Source organism: Lissotriton helveticus, chromosome 3_1 (genome assembly GCF_964261635.1).
Source record: "Lissotriton helveticus chromosome 3_1, aLisHel1.1, whole genome shotgun sequence".
NCBI lineage: Eukaryota > Metazoa > Chordata > Amphibia > Caudata > Salamandridae > Lissotriton > Lissotriton helveticus.
This window is the reverse complement of record NC_136061.1, coordinates 37,130,087-37,150,549: the sequence shown is the minus strand read 5'-3', so window position 1 is coordinate 37,150,549 and position 20,463 is coordinate 37,130,087. Positions and strand designations below refer to the sequence as shown.

At 45.2% G+C, this 20,463-nt stretch overlaps 1 protein-coding gene across 3 annotated transcripts in view; it reads left to right on the top strand.

Moving 5' to 3' along the window:
* Window positions 1-20,463, top strand: part of LOC144824386 (rac GTPase-activating protein 1-like) — a 247,063-nt gene that overhangs the window by 66,959 nt on the left and 159,641 nt on the right. The window lies entirely within an intron of this gene.

The window sequence follows — 20,463 nt, the reverse complement described above, 5'->3', positions numbered from 1 at the left end:
CTATTCCTTAGTCTAGAGCGCCCTCCAGCGCAAGTCGTGGTAACGACTTGTGTTGTAAAAGACACGTCGTAATGGCACCGCGGTGTTTTGATCGCGGTGTAAAGGTTGTAGACCGCTTTTAAGCACCCACGCCACTACATGCGATGTATATAGTTGGGCTGAGGCTACATATTCTGCCACTCCATCATATCCACAGCATGTAGCATGACTGAACTGTACACACTAAAGAGACTTCAAAGTTTATCCTTCAAACCCTCAACACACAGCACCCAGAGAGCATCCATTAGCAGTTCAGCCTGAAGGGAAGATAGACCTCATTTGGCACTGATGCTTGGGAGGTTCTCATGACACCCAGAACCAAATGCTGCCCACGTTTGCAGCTTCACCAAAACCAAATCAGTGCACTGCAGGTCATTCTGTTGTGCATGAAAGTGTAGTAGCCCTGCTTGTTGATGCTGGAGGGCTCCAAGAAGTCTGTTCAACTTGCTCATTTCACTCCCCTCCCCTTTCACTCCTTTTCGCTCTGCCACTGTTTTCTTGCCACGTTATCTTTACTGTTCCAATCTATGCATTACTCTCATTTCTTCCTCATCACTCTCCATTATCCAAATAGTTTCCTATTCAAATACCTCAATCTGAATACTGTGACAATCCAACAATTCAGAAATTCAAACAATCTTCCCAAACATTCTATCTATCGGTACTTCTTCGTGATCTAGTAATATAACCGGGGCAACAGGGTAACTAACAGTTTTTCCCTCCCACTCGGTTAACCGATAAGCTGCAACCCTCATGACAGCTAAACACCTAGGGGTACTCCCTTCTAAAAAGTTATCAATATTTTTATAAATAATTGCGTACGTCTTCCCCAATATTCATCCCATTCGGGATCCTCGTGTCTAATAAGATAATGTATTTGGATTCTAGCTGCCTAAGTTGTTTCTCCCTGTTGCCACCCCTTATACTCTTGGGCACTGAGTCAATAACAAAGTACCTAAGGTCATTCAAGTTTTTATCATGTACCAACTTAAAATGCCTGGTTACTTGGTAACTCTCCTCCGAGTTTACAATTGCCCTCAAGTGCTGAAGAATTCGGTTATAGGCTTGCAACTTAGTGCTGCCTATGTATTTCAATCCACAGGTGCATTGTAAAACATACACCGCATATTCTGTGCGGCAAGTGTAAGACTCTTTGATCTTAATGGGGTTGGTATCAAAAGCTGTACAATATTCACTGGTGTTTACCCCAAATTTACACGCTCTGCATGATATGTATTTGCTGAACCCTGTTTTACTTGATAACCAATTCTTAGAATTGATCACCTCAGGACTTGATTTCACTAGGGCATCCCTCATAGAGGGAGCCCATCGGAAAGTGATAGAAGGTTCCTCAGGCAGTAGTTGAGCTAAAGTGATGTCGGTTCTAAGTAGAGGCCAATGTTTTTTGAGACTCCCCCTCACCTTCCTTTTCTCCGTATTAAACGTGGTGATAAGGCTAATCTGTTTTTGCTCACTGGTGGGGTCTAGATTGTCTCTCACCTTGGCTTTACTACTAGGCCCAGACAAACAATCCTCTCTACTACTACTGTTGGCCTTAGTCTTGGCATTTTCTAGCTCCTTTGGGCAATACCCTTGTGCCAAAAATCTCTTAAGAGCCTCTGTCTGACAAACTTCCAAGTCTGAATCAGAACTACATGTTCTTCTCATTCTGAGGAACTCCCCGGAGGGTATACTCCTGATCAAGTGTCCTGGGTGCGCACTCCTAGCGTGTAAAATTGCGTTCCCAGCAGTTTGTTTTCTGTGTAGTTTGGTTTGTATTGTATCATTGTTCACATATACCGCAACATCACGGAATTGTATGTTCGTTTTGCTTATGTCTGCCGTGAAATGCAAATTCAAATCATTTTTATTTATAATCCTAACAAAATCTCTGGCAGACTCCTTTGTACCCCTCCATATTAAGCAAATGTCATCAATAAATCTCCAGAACTGAACCACAGTGGATTCAAACAACAATTTGTGTGTCCCCCTGAGGACATGCTCCTCCCACCGCCCTACATGTAAACATGCATAGGTGGGGGAGAAGCATGCCCCCATCGCAAACACCCCTCTGCTGTTGATAGATTTCTCTGTTGAATAGAAAAAAGTTATTTGTGAGGCATAGATGTATCATCCTCAAAAGCATGACATTATGCTGTCTGTATACAATGCTACGTTGATCTAAAAAAATACTTTACGGCATTAGGACCAGCTGTATGCTGAATACTGGTATAGAGGGTACTTATGTCTAGGACAATAAGAACATAATCTGATTTCCATTCTATGTTAAGTTTGGATAGGAAATGTCCAGTATCTTTTATAAAAGAAGGTAAGTTCTCAACAAAATCGTGCAAAAAATGGTCAACATATCTAGAGACTGCCTCCAGGATGCTTCCCTGGGCTGAGATGATTGGTCGCCCAGGGGTAGGTATAATTCGTTTATGAATTTTCGGAATGAAATAGAGGGCGGGGGTCACTGGAAAATCCTTTTGAGGAAACCATGTTCCTGTTTACTAAGTAAACCCTCCATTTTCCATTGATTCAGTTCTTTGTGTACATTTTCCTTAAGGCATTTGATGTCATTGAAGGTACCCTTTCGATAGCATTTCTCATCATTTAAATGCCAATTTGCTTCCTCCATATACATCGTACGGGGCCATATCACAATATTTCCTTCCTTATCCGCTTAGTTAATTATAAGGTTGGAGTTATTTCGAAGTTTTTTCATTAGGGTTGCATATTGTTTCTCCGTGTATTTGTATCTTTTCTGGCAGTGACACATTGTAGCTCCTTCAAATCCTCAATTACAATGTCATTAAAGGCATCTATAGTGTCCTTCAGCATGAGTAGAATGAACGTGGATGATGGTTTAAAATGGCGGACACACGGGTAATTGGTGTTAATGCCCATATTCTGCAGATCTTCCTGAGTAGAAATGCCTTCATTCTCAATCAATCAAATAATTTGTAAAGCGCGCTGCTCACCCGGAGGGGTCTCAAGGCGCTGGGGGAGAGGGGTGCGTCACTGCTCGAACAGCCAGGTCTTGAGCTGCTTCCTGAAGGAGAGATGGTCCTGGGTCATCCGTAGGTGGATGGGGAGGGAGTTCCATGTCTTGGCCACCAGGTAGGAGAAGGATCTTTCTCCGGCGGTGGCTCTGCGGATGCGTGGTACAGCGGCGAGGGCGAGGCTGGTCGATCGTAGCTGGCGGGTGGGCGTGTAGAAAGTCAGGCGGTTGTTGAGGTACTTGGGGCCCAGGTCGGGAGAGCCTTGTGTGCGTGGGTGAGGAGTCTGAACGTGATTCTCTTGCTGATGGGGAGCCAGTGCAGGTCTCTCAGGTGGACGGAGATGTGGTTGTGTCGGGGGATGTCCAGGATGAGTCGTGCGGAGGCGTTCTGTATGCGCTGGAGTTTTTTCTGTAGTTTGGCTGTGGTTCTGGCATAGAGGGTGTTCTCGTAGTCCAGTCGGCTGGTGACGAGTGCCTGGGTGACCGTCTTCCTGGTTTTGGTGGGGATCCATCGGAAGATTTTGCGGAGAATGTGCAGGGTGTTGAAGCAAGATGATGAAACGGCGTTGACTTGTCTGGTCATCGAGAGGGAGGAGTCCAGGATGAAGCCCAGGTTACGTGCGTGGTCCGTTGGCTTGGGAGTGGTGCCCAGGGCAGGGGGCCACCAGGAGTCGTCCCAGGCGGAGGGCGATGATCCCAGGATGAAGACTTCCGTCTTGTCTGAGTTCAGTTTCAGGCGGCTGTTCTTCATCCACTCGGCGACGTCTTTCATCCCTTCGTGAAGGCTGGCTCTGGCGGGGACGTTGGTGAGTGAGAGGATCAGCTGGGTGTCGTCAGCATAGGATATGATGTTGAGGTTGTGTTGGTGTGCGATGGCTGCGAGAGGGCTCATGTAGACGTTGAAGAGGGTTGGGCTGAGTGATGATCCTTGTGGTACGCCGCAGATGACTTTGGTGGCCTCGGATCTGAACGGGGGGAGGCGGACTCTCTGGGTTCTTCCGGCGAGGAACGAGATGATCCACTCCAGTGCCTTCTCTTGGATTCCGATGTTGCTGAGGCGCTGTACTAGGGTGTGGTGGCAGACGGTGTCGAACGCTGCAGAGAGGTCCAGGAGGATGAGGGCTGCTGTTTCCCCGTTGTCGAGCAGGGATCTGATGTCATCGGTGGCTGCGATCAGGGCGGTCTCGGTGCTGTGGTTGGCTCGGAAACCGGACTGCGAGGGGTCGAGGGATCCGTTCGTCTCGAGGAAGGCGGTGAGCTGTCTGTTGACGGTCTTCTCAATGACTTTGGCAGGAAAAGGGAGGAGCGAGATGGGGCGGAAGTTCTTGAGGTCGGTGGGGTCCGCTGTCGGTTTCTTCAGGAGGGCGCTGAGCTCGGCATGCTTCCAGCTCTCCGAGAAGGTGGCGGTGTAGAAGGAGATGTTGATGATGTCCCGGAGTTGGGGTGCGATGATGGAGTCGGCCTTGTTGAAGACGTGGTGGGGGCAGGGGTGGGTTGGGGATCCAGAGTGGATGGTGTTCATCGTGCGGGTGGTGTCTCCGGTGCTGACCGGGTTCCAGGTGCAGAGGGTGGTGGTGGGGGACGCTGGTTCGGTGGTTGGGTGCGTGGTAGGTGCACCGAAGCTGTTGTGTATGTCGGTGATCTTGTGGTGGAAGGGGGCGAGTGAGTTGCAGAGGTCTTGCGAGGGGGTGATGTCGTTGTTTCCGGCGCTGGGGTTGGAGAACTCTTTGACGATGCTGAAGAGTTCCTTGCTGTTGTGGGTGTTGTTGTCCAGTCGTTCTTCGAGTGTTGTTCTTTTGGTGGTGCGGATCAGCCGGTGGTGTTTGCGGGTGGCGTTCTTGAGGGCAGTCTTGTTTTCTGGGGTCTGATCGTGGCGCCAGGCTTTCTCGAGGGTGAGGCAGTTCTTCTTGGAGTTTTTGAGTTCGTCGGTGAACCAAGAGGCTTTCTTGCTGCCGGGTCTGCTGGGAGGGTTCTTCAGTGGTGCGAGGTCATTTGCGCAGTTGGTGAGCCACTGTGTGAAGATGCGGGCTGCTTCGTTGGGGTCCGTTGTGCTGGTGGGAGGGTTCTGGCTCAGGGTCGTGGTGAGCTGGACGGCGGTGATCTTGCTCCAGCTCCTTCGGGGAGCCTGTTGCGGGTGGTGGTGGGTCGTGGTTCTTCATCATTAGTAGCCAAAGCAAGAGCCACCCTTAATGCACTAGTGTCTGCTACCTGAAATTTACTCGTGGGTTGCAACAACCTAGTTGTTTTAATGGCCTGATCCTGTGCATCAGCTAGTTTGAAATGCTTCTTCAATTTAATTTTTTCGAATGAATTTAAAAACATCAATGCGAGTTTGCACATAGTTGAACGAGTTTTTGGGACAAAATGACAACCCAAGAGTAAGCAATTGTAATTCGGCTTTGGATGGAGTTACATCCGAGAGGTTAACCACTGTGTTGTCCATTGTGATATCCATGGGGGATTCCGTGGTGTTGTTGGAATTAATCCTTTTATTACATACTTTTATAATTGGAACAGATTCAATTACCACTTCTTTCCCCTGCCTCTCTTTGTAAATTCGCGCCCTCCATTCCCTCCTTTCTTTGTGTCTTTTGTTGTTTCTGCTTTGCTTTTCTTTTGTTGTTGTTGAATCCGTGGTCGAAGCGTTTTGCGCCGGTCCTCTATTAACACCTTCGCTGCGACGGCTATTCCGCCGCAGCACTAAATGGGGCGGGGGGGCCGCGAGGCATGCCCATGCTGGTGACGGAACCGCTCCGTCACCAGCTGTGGTTGAGCTGTGCTCATGACGGAGCGGTTCTGTCATGGCCCCGCCCGCTTAATAGAACGCACCGCGCAGGCGCAAAATCAGCGTCGTGCGGGCCATGACGGAACAGCTCCGTCATCAGCACGGAAAGGGTTAAAAACCCCAATTATTTTTATCAAGGGCATCCGCCCGAAACGCGTCAGTTTTCGCTTCTGCTTAGCTCTGCTCAATAAATAATCTACTGCCTCAGATTGGATTCGTGAGTCATCGGTTTTGGCCTGGGGACCCGGGACTGCAGTTTGGCTTTTCTTGTCTTCAAGAGATAGATAGATAGATAGATAGATATATATATATATATGTATGTATGTATGTATGTATGTATGTATGTATGTGTGTATATATATATATATATCTCCTACTGGCGCGTTAGGATTGATTTCCATAGGGAAATCGCACCATTCTATTCGGAATAACTTTGGCGCCGGTTGAGGAATCTGCCTGAATTATTCAGCAACTTTGCCTCGCGGCTCTCCGCTCCTTCCCTGAAAGTTTGGGGGGGATTCGTCAAGCGGGGGCCGAGATAAAAGGGGGGTCCCAAAACGTGTTTTCCCCATGTTAATTTCCATAGGGCGGTCGGTCGAACTTTTAGCCCGAACGGCTGAATGGATTTTCACCAAACATGGCAAAATTGTAGGGACTGGTAGCCCGATGTGCCTTTGCTATGTCTCAAGATATATGCTCCAGTGGATTTTGAGTAATTTAGGTTAAAAAAAAATTATATATCTATGGCAGCTTACCCGTACGCTTACGGTACGCGCGTACCTCTAGTGCGCGAGCTGCATTCTGATTGGCTACCAATGTCTGTCAACACTCCAAAACAAACTGTTGGCAGCCATCTTGTGCCTCGGTAGACTGAGGCACAGGAAAGCAGAAAAACAAACGTGTAGAACTCAAAAAGGGGGCAGGGTAGAAGCATCCTGATCCCCTAGGCCTGCTCAGGGGGTCCCACAAGGACCCCCAAGGCCCAAAAAAAAAAAACCTAAATCGGAAAATCACGGGGTACGCTTACGGTACGCGCACGGTGCGCGTACCTCATTTTTTTACTGGAAAAAAAAAAGATTTGGGGGCCTTGTAGAAACACTCTGACCCCCCTAGGGCTGTTCAGGTGGTCCCATACGGATATTAACATATATAAATGTTATCCGCTAATAGAATTAGCATTTAAAAAACCTTGCGAGTTCACTGAAAAAAACAAAGGTTTCAGGCCGTATATAGTTAGGAATTAGCATTTAAAAAAACCTTTGAAATTCACTGAAAAAAACATAGGTTTCACACCAGTTATAGTTAGGAATTAGCATTTAAAAAACCTATTAAATTCACTGAGAAAACCATAGGTTTGACACCAGTTATAGTTAGCTGAACATTTTACTCATACACACACACATCCCACACACATACCCCCACATGCACACACCCCACACCCACCCCTCCCACACACACCCCACACATACCTCACACACCCACACCTCCACCCACACCCAAACACCCACACACACACCTTACACACCCACACCCCCACCTACACCCACACACCCCACACACCCCTACCCACACACACCTCACTCCCCCCCACACACACACACACCTCACAGACACAGCCCACACATCCCCCACACACACCTCACCCCTCCCCCACACACACACACACCTCTGACACACACACCCCACACACACACCCCACACACACACACCACACACACACCACACACACCACACACACCACACACACCACACACACCACACACACCTCACACACACCACACACACCTCACACACCTCACACACACACACACCCACACACACACACTCCTCACACACACACCCCTACACACACCCACACACCCCACACACACCCACACATCCTACACACACACACACCCCACACACATACCCCCCCACACACACACCCCCACACCCCCCCCACACACACACACACACCACACGCACATTATTTTTATTTTTTTGAGGGGGTGCCCCACACACATACCCCCACACACACACACCCCACACCCACCCCCCCCACATACACCCCCCACACATACCTCATACACCCACACCTCCACCCACACCCAAACACCCCACACACCCACACCCACACACACCTCACCCCTTCCCCACACACACACACCTCTGACACACACCTCACACACACACACACACACACCACACACACCTCACACACACACACACACACACCCACACACACACCCACACACACACCCCACACACACACCCACACATCCTACACACACACCCCACACACATACCCCCCCACACACACACCCCACACCCACCCCCCCACACACACCCCCCCACACACACACACACACCACACACACTCATTATTTTTTTATTTTTTGAGGGGGTGGGCGCCCCGGTACACGTATCGGTACACATACCGGTACGCGTACCCTGGAGAAAAAAGAGAAAGACAGAGTTTTTTAAAAATGTAGCATTTTTATATAAATTGGAGGTAGTTCTGAAAAGAACTGTTTTTTTATTCTTATTGTGGGACCCCCTGAGCAGGCCTAGGGGGTCAGGGTGTTTCTACTCTGGCCCCTTTGCGAGTTTCACACCTTTGTTTCACTGCTTTCTTGTTCCTTGGTTCTAACAAGGCACAAGATGGCTGCCAGGGACACCCAGTATGCAAGGGGAATTAGTTCCCCCTCTTCAAACATGCACGGGGGATGCGTTGCAGAGAGGTGTAAAAAAGGGTGTGGCCTCATTACACCTCTATGCAATGCAGCCATCTGGCGGCGCATACTGGAGGCTCCTGGTGGGCTAGTTGGCCCCCAGGGACCCCATTATGCAAGGGGAATTAGTTAAAACCAATTTAGATCAATCCGAGTTATTCCATAATCATGATGAAATACATACTGCTGTTATTCCAAGCACTGTCCATATACATTTTTTTAAAAGGAAAGCAATTTCATTTAAGAAGTTCCTACACTGAACTTCATTTTTGGCTGAGCATTGGACAACAGAGAAGAGAATTCAATAGAAAATGGGCGAAAAATGACATTTAGAAAAAAGCCTTAAGCAACAAAACAACTTCATAACATGAATGTCATCATACCTCTAGTAAATTGTCTTTGAGGATCTATTTAAGGCAGGAAAAAATGTATATTGACAGTGCTTAGAATAACAGCAGTATGTATTTCATCATGATTATGGAATAACTCGGATTGATCTAAATTGGTTTTAACTTGTCATGTATATATTTTGTCAAATATTTAATTTGATCGTTTTGTTTTTGTAAATAATGTATGTCTGTACATATATATGTGGATTTGTAATATCCTATATGTTTTATTTTTAGCCCTGAAGAAGTCTCATTTTTGAGACGAAACGCGTTGGCTAAAAAAAGAGAAATCTATGGATCTTTTTTCTACTGACTGAATACCACAATAAAGAATTGAAAAACAACTATTCGCAAGTCCGGACCTGTTCATTTGGAGTGAACTCTGTTAAATTTACTAAAGATTGCTAGAACTATTGAAGAGACTTTTTGATGGGTGCTGATTCCACATTTTTTGTTATGTATACAGACATCTAATCCCTTACCTATGGATTCACTCATACATGCTGTCAATGAACAATAGAACACTATCAAAAATACTTATACATCTATATCGACATTAAACAACAGCACGCATCCTATTCACATATGAAGTCATCCTACTCACTTATGCAAACAATGGATCATACTTACATATTTACTTAGCAAAACACTTATACAAACACCACTTCTTCTATTCATTTAGATAGTAAGTCCTACTTAGTGAATTATAAAATCATTATTACAAGTATACAGTTATCCATACAGTCACTCACACAATCATTGTGTCTTGTGTATACTTATTTATATACAACAACTGACACATACACTGCCTTTTATTTTTCTAGTTTGTTGGACCTGTACCTTTGAGAAATATATTTGCTCATCACCACACCAATAAAGAGATTCCCTCACCCAAACTGTTAGAACATGTAGTTTTAACTTCATATATCTACTGAATAAACTATTCACACATCTTTGGACAGTCGCACACCCTCCACCGAACCACACACACTTTCACACTCCCATACATAACTAATATAGACTTTCACATAGCTAGTAACCAACTGTAGAATCAGTTTACACAACAACTGACAAAGTGATACAGATATTTACACAGTTTAGTCACTATCCACTATATTTAGTGAGACATTATAAATTGGTCAAGTAAACAGTCAATTACACTGCTACTAAATCCTCCATCCAAATATTTATTTATATATATCCACTCATTCTTCAATGCAAATTGCTATATATATATAATGCATATTTGAATAACGAAGCAAACCACATTCACTGGATGATGTCATCAGTGATGTCATCAGTGATGTCATTTGAGATGTCATCAGTGATGTCACTGACCATGTCATGAATGATATAATATGTGACCTCATCAGCAGTGGATTGCGGGTGCGCGATATATATTTAGTACAACTAACTATATAGGAGAAATGTCAATGGTTTTGTATGAGTAAAATGTCCAGCTAACTATAACACCACTAAAACTTATAGTTTTTTGAGTGAATTTCAAAGGTTTTGTAAAAGCTAATTCCTAATTCCTAACTATATAACTCCTGAAACCTATGTTTTTTTCAGTGAATTTCAAAGGTTTTTTTAAATGCTAATTCCTAACCATATAAGGCCTGAAACCTATGGTTTTTTCAGTGAAAATATATATATATATATATATATATATATATATATATATATATATATATATATATATATGTGTGTGTATATATGTGTATATATATATGTGTGTGTATATATATATATATATATATATGTATGTATATATGTGTGTGTGTGTGACACAAGGTGAAGGGGCCGCTTGGTGCTCCTACCGGAGCCCATTGTGGCCCTGAACGATCCTGAGGCCCGCAATATTTAAAGGTAGGTGCCCCAGTGCTCAATCAAGGGCACCCACAATACACACATTGGGGAGTGTGGGGGGCTTCTCATGGCCCCTGAGATCCCAGCCAGCTCCTCACGTGCTACAGAAGCCGGCATTGATCCTGCCGGGAGGGAGCAGCTATTAGTGCTACTCCCTCCGGGCAGGAGCAGTATCTTGTTCTGTTTCCCTGCCCACAGAGTTGCTGTCCTCTGGGAGCAGACTTTCTGTTTGCTCTCGTTTGGTTGGAGATTTGAAAATTCTCCTTCCCAGGCGGGAGCAAACATATGCTTTCCTCTCCGCGCTGGTGTGGGCAGGGAAACTGTGTCCTGGGGGGTGGGCTCCCTGGGACACAGCAAGTGAGCCTGCCCTTGAGGATGGGGTCTCTGGGGCATTAAAAGCTTGAGGATAGTGGCCACACAGCCCTATCCCTTTTTGGACAGTTAGTCTCTGGAGGTGGGCCCCCCAGTGGTTGGGGGTCCCTTTGGCCTTTGAAGGCCGGTATTTATTTTGTTTGCCGCAATATTGCAGGAGTCCAGCAAGAATGTAACAAAAGTTGCAGGTTTTCTATTTTTTATTTTGGCCCAGTGGAGGTGGTGGGGGTGGACCCTCTGGGTCTGCCCATCCCCCAATGGGCCCTGAGGGGCAGGCTATCCCTACCTATCCCATTATGTTATTTATTTGTATTAACTTCAGGACAGGGCACTAGGCCCCAGAGTCCTGTAATGGCCGCCAGCATATTCTTTCTCATGTTGCTCACAGACCATTAAAGCGCTCACTCCTGTGGAAGTAAAGTAGCCACTTAAAACAAAAGCCATATGTTTAAATGTAGCCCCCTCAAGGTTTTGTGCCCACTCATTGTACACCTTCCACATATGCGCTTCTATTTTACTTCCTGTGGAGACCTGTATCTTACAAGATGATGAACCTCCCACACATACATATGGCAAACGCCACATTCTGCATCCGATGATTGTACTTAAAAAAGAGATCAGGAACTCTGAACACTGCTACGGCAGGGCTCCGCCCCTCGGATAGCATTGCGTAAATTACAGAAGGAATTTTATGAGGGGGGCTTAAGGGTCCCTAATGCCCAGCTTTTCTGCTGGGTGACACAATTAATAGTAATTAATGACTATGGGCCATATGTATCAACATTCCGTTTTAAGATTCCTAAATAGCGATTTTTAAGGAATAGCTATTTAGAAATCGCAAAATGGTATGTATGTAGAAATCAGCTTCTTTTTAGCGATTTCTTAAAATTCCTTAATTGCGATTAGCAAATTGCTAATCGCAATTAAGGAATAATTTCCCATTCATTTCTATGGGCCAGGAGGCCCATAGGAATGAAGGGTAAATGTGCGATTAGCAATTAGCTTATCGCAAATTGAGAATATTTTCAAGGGTGCAGGGGTGTCCAAAGGACAACCTGCTGCACTCCTGAAAATGACATGTGTGCGCATATGGCGCACATACATGCCCTAAGGACATGTATGAGCGTCACATGGCACCTTTTTGTTTTTAAAAAAAAATGCTTTTTTTAAAGGAATTCGCAACTTACCACCAACTTGAAGTTGGTGGTGATTTGCGATTCCTTAGGGACAATTAGCAATATTTTTTTGCATCATACATTGCATTTAAGGATTCGCAAATATTGCGATTCCTTAAATGCAATCGCAAAATAAGGAATCGCAAATTGTGTGATTCCTTATTTTGACCCACATTTGCTTAATACATACCATATTGAGAGTTCGCATTCGCAAAGGCCGAAATTCAGCGAATTTCGGCTTTTTCGAATGCGAATTTCAATGATACATATGGCCCTGGGTCTTTTCAGACCAGCAGTAACCCGCCTACTGCGTGGATAGATATTTTTATTTTTTATTTTTATTTTCGGAGTTTTATATAGCGCTGACCTGGCCCAAGGGTATCGGAGCACTTTACAACAGTGAGATTTATGAAATTACAACAGAAGAGGAGTCTTGAACATAGAGATTCTGGATTCGGCGAGTGTTGAGGGTTCCTGAGGTGGTAGATGAGGTAGCTTTGAGTGCATTCTTGAGGTAGTGCGATAGATTAACAGCAGCCTCGCCTTCCAGACCTCTGTGTGTGGTGGTGGACTTTAGTGGATCCTTATGATGCAAAGTCTGAAATCTACAGGATCATGGTTGGCGTGGAGGTGGCAGCTATCTGGAGGGGGCAGGATCTGATATCTTTTGCAGACCCTTGCCAGGATTAGCACATGGCTGACACTGAATGCTACAGATACCTACAACTGGACCATGCTGTAAGGCGACATCAACAGGGGGGGGAGGGAGTGCCAGGATCTTCTCTCCTGGAAGACTGGCTTTTTGCAGACTCCCTGCCAAACAAGGGTATCTCACTGGTCTATGAGAAGCTACTTAATAACTCCCCAGACGTACTGTCGCATTTGTGTAATCAGTGGTTAGAAGACCTGGCTGACATTGACGATGAGGAATGGTCCGAAACACTACAAAGTCCCAGGGAAATAGCTCTCGGGGGCAGATTTCGTCTGGTCCAATTCTGGGTCTTGCATAGATCCTGTTATTCCAGAACAATCCAGTTTAGGGCAGGGAGGGCAGTGTCTCCATTTTGTTTGCGTGGTTGTGGCCAGGAAGCCACATTTTTCCATATTTTATGGGCGTTTATCCGAATTCAGGCATCTTGGAACAAATCACGTAGGTGTTGACGCATGTTACGTCTAGCTCGGTCTCGATGGATACAAAAAATATCAGATTCTCTGGGTGACGCTAGCGTCGGGAGTAGCCAAACAAATTATAGCCCGGACGTGGGGCAAGATGGAACCCCCCAACCATAAGGGGATGGATGACTGATATGGACTGGTGTCAGAGAGCAGGTGGAGAATCAGGGAATGGGATCCCCAAAAAAGTGAAAAAAATGTGGGAGGCTTGGAGGGAGTTTAGAGGGTTTTGAGAATGAGATAAAAAAAACATGGATAATCAAGAACCTGGGGGGTTACATGTGCTTTTCTCTTTCAAGTTGACTGCGAGAGAGGTGACTGTAATTTTGTAACGCATTGAGAAATGGTATTTTCAGTGTTGGCATCCAACTGTCTCACTGCTTTGCATTGAAATGTAAAATATAGTCACCACCCCTACATGTTGCATGATGCAAATGTTAAAATGAAAAAATAAAAAAGAAGTTGTGAAGCTGGAGAAAGGAGAAAGACAATGAGGAGGAGGGCTCTGGCGACTGGCGTACCCAATTTTAGTCGTTCCCACATCTTCATGACCCCCTCTACCAAAAGATCTTTAAACCTATAGAGCCCAACCTTTTCCCAGTTACTAATACTCCTGTCATCTGTTGAAGTCCTAGTAATTACAGTGCCCTCTCTGGATTTCTGGGTGTAATGAAATAAATTGATAGTCTTCCTTCATTTGGGAAAATCTGTGAAGAATTATTTGTGGAAGTTTGGATCTACCGTGTTTTGGAAGCTTTGTGAATTTAATGAATAGGAGAAGCTCGATATTGCTTTCTAGGAGCATTTGCCGGAGATAAAAATTTAGCAGCTTGATAATATTTTTTTCATGTGGTAACGCTAGGCCGCCATCTTCTATACACAGCTGTAAAGTTTCTAATTTGGTGCAGGATTTCTCTCCTGACCATACAAATTTGCGAAGCATCTGGTCTTTCTCATTGAAAAAGCTTTGGGAACTTTAATTATTACATTTGAAAAAATGAAATGAAAAAGAGCGAGTATCATACTTTTTATGAACCAGATTCGCCCAATGATAGAGAGTGGTAAAGGCTGCCACCGACTTAAAAGATTCTTGGTCTTAGAAAGTCCTGACCCATAATTAAGGTGGAAAAGATGTGAAAATTCATACAAAAACAAAATGTCCAGGTATCTTATAAAGCCTGCGCTGCAAACCTGAGACTGCGTGTCGATGGGAAGGACTTGGTCCAGACAATTAAACATGTCGGACTTTGTGTGATTGATCCCGTGCCCCCTAAATCTGAAAAAGTTTGGATCTTTTTAAAATTTCTGATAATATTTTGCTCTTACGCCGTCAAGTCCAGAATTAAGTCAAATGCAAATAATTTCAACATGGGACCCCCAACAGAGGTGCCTAAATATGAGAGTCTTCACGTATCGGTGAAGCTAATGGCTCTATAAACAGTGCGAACAGCACTGGGGTCATTGAACACCCTTGCCTAGTGCCACATCCAATTTCTAATGAAATCCTGCTGTGTGGTAGTTGATTATAATTTTTGCCTCCGCTTTACTATATAAATTCTGTAGATTCACAAATTCGAAAGAAAATTTAATCTTAGTAAAGTGGCAAACAAATTTTCCCACTGGACAAAATCAAAGGCTTTCTCAGCGTCCATCATAATAATAGTCACTTTTACCTTGTTCTTCGTAAAATAATTGATACCTTAATTTTAAAAAATGATTTTATTTGCGATGGAACTCCCTGGCAGTAAACCTCCGTGATCTCCATCCACAATTTCTTGTGCTGAGGGGGTTATTCCAGAAGCCATAATTTTGGTAAATAATTTGCAGTCGTTATTAAGTAAACTAATTGAACAATATCAATCTGGCATATCCGATGGCTTATCTGTTTTCAAGAAGCTTACTATCACTGCTTCCGAAAAGGATTTGGGGATCTGACAACCCTCCAGTATTTCATTAAACAGTTGCACGAACACCCTTGCTAATTGAGTCATCAAAGTTGTTTCCATTGGCAATCCATCACAACCTTTGGTGGGGCCTTTGATGGCCTCCTGAACTTCACTGATCGTAATGGGATCCACTCCTTGAGCCTGTTGATTGGTACTAAGCATGGGCAGATCCACCTTTGTAGAATGTTCATTAATAGATTCTAAGAGGCCAAAGATGGAGAAGTATATAGCATTATATATAGCTTATGGAACACCACATCAATTTCTGCCATCTGGTTCCTGATCATAAAGCAACTTAATAGCAGTATTATTACACCTTTTTTAAATGACCAGGCCAACAATCTCCCAGCATGCTCACTTTCCTCATAGAGCTGTTGGGAGCATGTATTCTGATAAGCTACAGTCGTAATGTTTCTTTAAATCATGTCTAGCATCTCTCAATCTGGATTCCGTCGCTTGCGAGTAGCGTGTTCGATGCATCTGGGTTTCTTGATCGATTCACGCTGTAAAGCAGATGGGGTCTCCTTCCTTAGCTTTACCACATTTGCTTTGAAAGATATTGCCTCCCCCTGATAAAAGCCTTACATGATTCCCAAAAAGAAAAAACTGAAACTGATCCAATATTGCTCTTGAGATATTCAGTGAGACTGGCTTGCGTAACCGTGATCCGTCCATCCTCGCTTACGAGTGTCCTGTCTAAGGCCACTGAGGTGCTCAATTGGATTAATTTTAATCATAATTTTGGTCACCAGGACGGAATGCTAACAGAGAATGGATTTGAAAAAATGAAGGACTTCCCTTTATCCCATTGATAAGAGATTTCTTAAAAATATATCTTTGAGGCTGAATTAAATCTCTTGGAAAAACATGCTTACTCCCGAGAGAGCGGGTGTTGACCTCTCCCGAGGTCTATTAATGCAAGGTCTCGACTCATTCTACCTAGACAGCAAAACACACAAGATGATGGACGGAATGTTGCACAATGGCAAAACATTCACCCCCAGTCACAGATCTGGGTTTAATCCATCGTTATTTTGCTCACCACGCCACCCCAGTTCTTGGCTGAAGACTGCTGATAGCCAGAAACCGGTCCTAGGATGCTTGATTCTGGTCCAGGGAAGACATGGCTTGGCAGTTCGGGCTGGACTGTTCCCATGAGGCACAGGGTCCAGACTGATTTCCATATGGCCATGTCTGAACTGGTGGCTTGGTGGGCAAAATAACGATGGATTAAACCCAGATCTGTGACTGGGGTGAATGTTTTGCCATTGTGCAACATTCCGTCCATCATCTTGTGTGTTTTGTCATTCTAGCTAGACGCCTGAATGCTTTGGGTTTATTTTGGGCTTTGTTCTTACAAGAAGAATCTAAACTTGGATTCTGTAAAATATTGACATCCACTCCTATGAGTATGTAGTGAGGCAGTAGACGCAGCACGCGCTCAAGCTTGTCTAGTGAAGTTATATCACCTTCTATTGGGCCGTAGAAACTAACTATTTGAAGGAACGGATTACCAATTTTCAGACTAACTACTATCCATCTTGCACTAAGATCCCGCGTGGTCTGCATGAATACCCTTAAAAATGGCGCGTAAGTAAAAGCGCAACCCCCCCCCCCTGACTGCTGCTCCCGTTTACAGAAGCAAGATTATTTGTACTTGGGCTGACATGAGACACTGGAGTGTGGCTTTGAGGTCAGTTTGGTTCTTGACCCTGTTGACATTACAAGAAGCTATTAGAACAACTTGGTTTTCTGGGATCAGACTTCGAATTGCTCCTTCTCCCTAGCTGCCCTTTTTTTCAAACTTTGCTGGCCAGTCCCCCTTTACGAACATGATTTCAGGCTAAATCTCAGAACATATGCAGACTTGTATTTCAATAAACCATAATTCTTCCTATCATTTCTATCTGTGATTTTTTCCCCCTCTATGTCCCATCTACACCTCGTGCACCCCAACCCTCCCTCCCCCAACACCTGGAGCCCTCCTACCCTACACCGGAGCCATCCCTGTCTCAGGCTCACACCCCTCTCTCACCCTATCCCTCCACCCGTGCCACCCCCCCTTCCCACTAGGCGAGTACCTTGGCATGGTACTCTGAGCTCTTTCCTGGGAGGTACAGCACAACGGCCTTGAAACATTACAAAAACCTATTCTACCCTGTAGAAGAAACTGTACCCTTTGAGTTGTAGAAAATATAATTTGGCCAACTTTTGCTTAACCCCTTAAGCACTCGTGACAGAACCACTCCGTCACGAGCCACGGGCGCGCTGTGCTGGTGACGGAGTGGTTCCGTCACGGCTCGCTCGCCCCGCCCACGCTGCTGCGATTCTGTGTCTTCACGGAGCGTTCTATTGGGAGGGCGGGCCGTGACGGAATCACTCCGTCACAAGCACAGCGCGTCTGTGGTTTGTGATGGAGTAGTTCCATCCCGAGCATGGCGGCGCCGCGCGCCCCCCCCCCTGCCCTCAGCGCTGCGGCGGAATTACCGCCACGGCCAAGGGGTTAATACAACAAATAATGTCATGTACCGCAAGGGCTTATCTTGAAAGATTTCTGCCTCTGCACCCGCCACTCCTTGACTGAAAGCAGAAATTCGTTGGCTCGTTCCACTGACAACAATATATGGGACCAGCCCTTAAAAAGAACTTTGAAGATTGGATTGCGGAATAATAATGACTGGGGCACCAAAATGTTTGAATTCAACAATCAATTAAACAAATTCTCAACGTCTTTGCGCAGCTAGAATTGACATGCCAAAATATATTCAGAATGAGAAACCGTCCAAGTGGAGAATGATTTCTTTTTAATTGCATGTGTCAAAACCTGTTATTTAATCAAGACCTCGCCAAAGTTCGACCAGAGTTGTTCGGGGGTGCTTAGCGTTTGTGGGCCGGACTGCCAGAAACCGATGTGCCCGAGTGATGGTTAAATCTCCCCCTTCAGCTGCTTTTGCTGAAAGCACATATTTGTGAATCAGATCCGATATCAATTTTATGGGTGATTGGCCTGCCTCCCGGTCCTCTGGTATACCAACAAATCTTACATTTGTCCACCAACATCATCTTCTATCTTTAATTGAAGATCCTCCAGCTCCCTTTGCATTTTTGCGTAGATTCCTATGTTTCTATTGCAGGTATCTTATAGAGTGGATACCGTCAGTTCCACTTGAGTCATGCGGAGGCAAGTTGTTGACTTTAGTTAGTTTTGCAATGAGTAATTCCTTGTGAGAGCTTCATTTCTTGAAGTTCCCTTAAAATCTGATTTAGCGAAGGCTGAGAAGAGTTTCATATCGAGTCGGCAGAGTGTCCTAGTTGATTCAACCCGTTAGACATCAGCAGCCGTCAAACTGGTCCTGGCCAACTGGAAGGACACTGCCAAGACGTCATACAGATGCTGGTTTAACTGAGTGACATACCTCAGAGGCGCATATAGCACTGCCCTGCAAAACTCACCCTGTAAACCACCATCTAGGGGGATGTGGAAGTCACTGGATACTTTCCATGAATCATATGACCCACCCTGAACTCACCAGGGGCTTCATACGCGTAGCAGCTACCCCACATGCGGGCACCACCCCAGACTAGGCTCCGAGCGAAGCATCACTTCTTGTACCTTATCTCTCTCTCTTCTTCTATTCTCTTACTATACTGCTCTATCTCTAATTCACCCCTGAAGGACAACACCGAGAACTCCAGATGGACAGGCTCTAAAAAGGCCCACGCAATGTTTGTAACACCAACTAAGTTCTCCATGTAATGCTCGCAAAACCATGTAACGTCCACCTGGAACTGTTAATGACAAAAGTGAATGTACCTGTCCTGTGAAATACTAATAAAACATCTGAAATAAAAAATAAAAAAATCTTTATTCAGAGCTGCGGATAATTCAATTCTGATTTTTAAGTCTGCCCTTGTGCTCCTCAGACTTTATCCGCTATCTTTTTGACCTCCCTTGGTAATCCTAAGCATAAATAGTGGACATGCCTTGCCCTTTCACTCGATCTTCGAGTGGAGTATTCGCTCGGGCAGTCGGAAGGACCATTTCAGCTAGGGCGGGAGGTAAAATGGCTTCATAGCTTAGGGTGGACTCCATTCTATCGTCCACTTCTTGTGAAGAATATATTGTGGAGGATAGAGTCTGCTGACTAGCTGCCTGAGACTCTTTTTGGCTGGTCTTTTTTTTCACCTGCTGGCAAAGGCCCTTATCCACTTTGAGGTTTTTCTTGGCTGTGCGAGTTTCATTGAGGGATCTCATGAAATGCGTTTAATTAAAGTACCAGATGAAATACACACCATGTATTTAAACACCTGAGGTCCACTGATCAACTGGGAGACCCTGAAGTTATCGCAGAGTAGCCGAATCTGTGTACACAGACCGCTTCCGCGACTATTCCGCTGTCCCCCCACCCGAGATGGGACCTTAAGTCCCACCACAAGCTGCTTCAGCTCCTCTGCTATTCAGTTTTGGTGGTCTGAGGTGAAGTTATAGGGCAAATTGCAGACATTCCCTAGCAGTACTGTTCATGTGTGGGGTGCTGGGTATGCTAGATTATGCTGGCTGGTAGGGGAAGATTACAAGCAAGCGTGGTTCTCCCAGCGAGGCGGTCTTGTCTTTCTCCATGCCGATTTACTGCTTTACCACTGATTTTAGCTCATTTGTGAGTATTTTTTAAATGTTCTCAGGATCCAGTACCTCCATATCCCTCAATTCGCCTGTTAGAAAAGCTGGCAAGCGCACTCTGTGCGGGCTGGGAAAAACACTTATGGATGGACGCGACACACCAGGCGGGGTCGCTTGGCGTTACTGACATGAAGGCACTGCGACACGCCGCTTCCAGCGTTAACCTCCTTCCTCCATCTTTTTTCCTCCTCGGTCTCCGTTGTTTGCCTCTCAGCACTAATTACTACTCGTCTTGCGTGCAATCAGGTAACCTTTTCCAGGACAGCGCTGCATTTTCTGCTATCTGCTGGCCATCTTGTTTTCATCTACGTAAATAAGC